General features: G+C 40.1%; 1 pseudogene; it reads left to right on the forward strand.

Annotated features, from left to right (window-relative positions):
• The first annotated feature begins 1,723 nt into the window (after nt 1-1,723).
• Nucleotides 1,724-2,369, forward strand: LOC102836364 (annotated as a pseudogene).
• The last annotated feature ends 615 nt before the right edge of the window (nt 2,370-2,984 follow it).

Below are 2,984 nucleotides of genomic sequence, written 5' to 3' on the forward strand. Positions count from 1 at the left end.
CGAACAGCTGACCTTGAGGTCAGCAGCCCAACTCATAACCACTACGCTATCAGAGCTCCTTATCCTAGGCATTAGTGAGCTAAAATGAACTGGTATTGCCATTTTGAATCAGATAATCATATGGTTTATGGTTTACAATGCCAGGAATGACCATTTGAAGAGGAATGGTGTTACATTCATCGTCAAAAAGAACATTTCAAGATCTATTTTGAAGTAAAGTGCTGTTTGTGTTAGGATAATATCCATACGCCTACAAAGAAAACCAGTTAATACCACTGTTATTCAAATTTACACACAAACCACTGATGATGAAACTGAAGAATTCTACAAATTTCTTCAGTCTGAAATTAATCAAATATGCAATTGCTAAGCATTCATAATTGCTAGTGATTGAAATGTGAAAGTTGGAAACAGAGAAGAAGGATCAGTTGTTAGAAAATATGGCCTTGATGATAGACATGCTGCTGGAGTTCCCATGATAGAATTTTGCAAGACCAGTGACATATTCATTGCAAATACCTTTTTTAAACAACGTAAAAGACAGCTTTCAATATGGACCTCACCAGATGGGATACATAGGAATTAAATTGGCTACATGTGTAGGAAGAGATGGTGGGAAAGCTCAATATCATCAGCCAAAACAAAGCCAAGGCCAACTGTGGAACAGACTATCAGTTGCTCACATGCAAATTCAGGCTGAAGCTGAAGAAAATGAAAATAAGTCTATGAGTGCCATAACATAACCTCGAACACATCCCACCTGAATTTAGAGAGCATCTCAACAACAGATTTGATGGATTAGATGTTAATTACTGAAGACCAGAGAGTTATGGGATGACATCAACAACATCATACAGGAAGAAAGCAAAAGGGCATTAAAAAGACAGGAAAGAAAGAAAAGACCAATATGGATGTCAGAACAGACTCTGAAATTTGTTCTCCAGCGTAGAGATGCCAAAGTGAATAGAAGAAATGAGGATGTAGAAGAGCTGAACAGAAAATTTCAAAGGACAGCTTTGGAAGAGAAATTCAAGTATTATAATGAAATGTACAAATACCTGGAGTTACAAAACCAGAAGGAGAAGAACATGCTCAGCATTTCTGAAGCTAAAAGAACTAAAGAAAAAAATTCAAGCCTGGACTTGCAATATTGAAGGATTTTTTTGTGCAAAATATTGAATGATACAGAAAACACCAAAAGAAGATGGAAAGAATACACAGAGTAACTTTACCAAAAATAAATGATAGACGTTTAACCATTTCAAGAGGTAGCATATGATCAAGAACCAATGATAATGAAGGAAGACATCCAAGCTGCACTTAAGGCATTGGAGAAAAAAACAAGGCTCCAGGAATTTATGGAATACAGATTGAAATCTTTCAACAAACAGATGTAGCACTGTATGCCTTCACTTATCTATGCCAAGAAATTTAGAAGACAACTACTTGGACAACTAATTAAAAGAAACCCATGTTTGTTCCCATTCCAAAGAGAGGTGACCCAACAGAATGCTGAAATCATCTAACAAAATCATTAATACCTCACGCAAATAAAATTTTACTGGACATAATTTTTAAATGGCTGCAGCAGTACATTGACATAGAAGTGCTAGAAATTCAAGCAGGATTCAGAAGAGAACTTGGAACGAGAGATATCACTGTTGACATCAGATGAATCTTGGCTGAGAGCAGAGAATACCAGAAAGATGTTTATTTATGCTTTATTGACTATGCAAATCTTGAGGATCCCAAGATTATGATCACCACTTCCCAAGACCCCTGTTCCCGCCTCAAGATGTTTGCAAAGGAGCTAAAGCTGGTGTTCTCAGGTGCGCAGCGCATGAACTGAGGCCAGCATGAAGTTGGTGAGAGCCTACAAAGTCAATGGAGTCACCGACCTGCTGGTTGTTCATGAGCACCGTGGCACACCTGTGGGGTTAATTGTCAGCCACCTTCCCTTTGACCCCACTGCATACTTCACTCTTTGCAACATTATCATGCAACATAACATCCCTGACCTGGGCACCATGTCAGAAGCCAAGCCCTATCTCATTATGCATGGCTTCTCCTCTCACCTAGGCAAATGGGTCTCTGACATTCTGCGGTACCTGTTCTCTGTCCCCAAACATGACAGCCACAGGATTGTTACTTTCTCAAGCCAGGATGACTACATTTCATTCCAGCACCACATCTTCAAGAACACAGACCCCCGAAATGTAGAACTGACTGAAGTAGGGCCTCGCTTTGAGCTGAAGTTGTACATGATTCGCTTGGGCACTCTGGAGCAGGAGGACACAGCTGATGTCGAGTGGCTCTGGCATCCATACACCAACACTGCACACAAGAGGGTCTTCTTGAGTGCTGAGTGAGCCCTGCTTGTTGGTCAGGGAGATGAACTTGGCACTCAGAGAGTGGGATTATCACAGACCCATGAAGCTGTAAATTCTGTAGGATGGGTGGAAGCGCCAAAATAAACTGTCATGTTGCCACACACACACAAAAAAATGTGTAGATAATGACAAGCTATGGATAACATTGTGAAGAATGGCTACTATAGAACACTTAATTGTCCTCATGAGGAACCTGTACATAGATGAAGAAAAAGTCATTCAAACAGACCAAGGGGACACTGAATGGTTTAACACCAGAAAAGGTGTGTGCCAGCATTGCAATTTTTCATCACACTTATTCAATCATACTTATGCTGAACAAATAACCTGAAAAACTGGATTCTATGAAGAAGAACATGGCATCAGGATTGGAGGAAGACTCATTAACAACCTGCTATATGCAGATGAATCCTGGTATGGTGCTGTATGATAAGCACTAGACCGTAAGATCTGTTGAATCGCTTGGTCAGTGGTTCAAACTCACCAGCCACTCAGCAGAACTCTATAAGGGTCACTGAGAGTCAGAACTGACTCGAAGGTACTTAACAACAATAAAAGCATATGCAGATGATGCCATGTTGCTTGCAGAAAGTG

Source organism: Chrysochloris asiatica, unplaced genomic scaffold, assembly GCF_000296735.1.
Source record: "Chrysochloris asiatica unplaced genomic scaffold, ChrAsi1.0 scaffold00004, whole genome shotgun sequence".
Taxonomy (NCBI): domain Eukaryota; kingdom Metazoa; phylum Chordata; class Mammalia; order Afrosoricida; family Chrysochloridae; genus Chrysochloris; species Chrysochloris asiatica.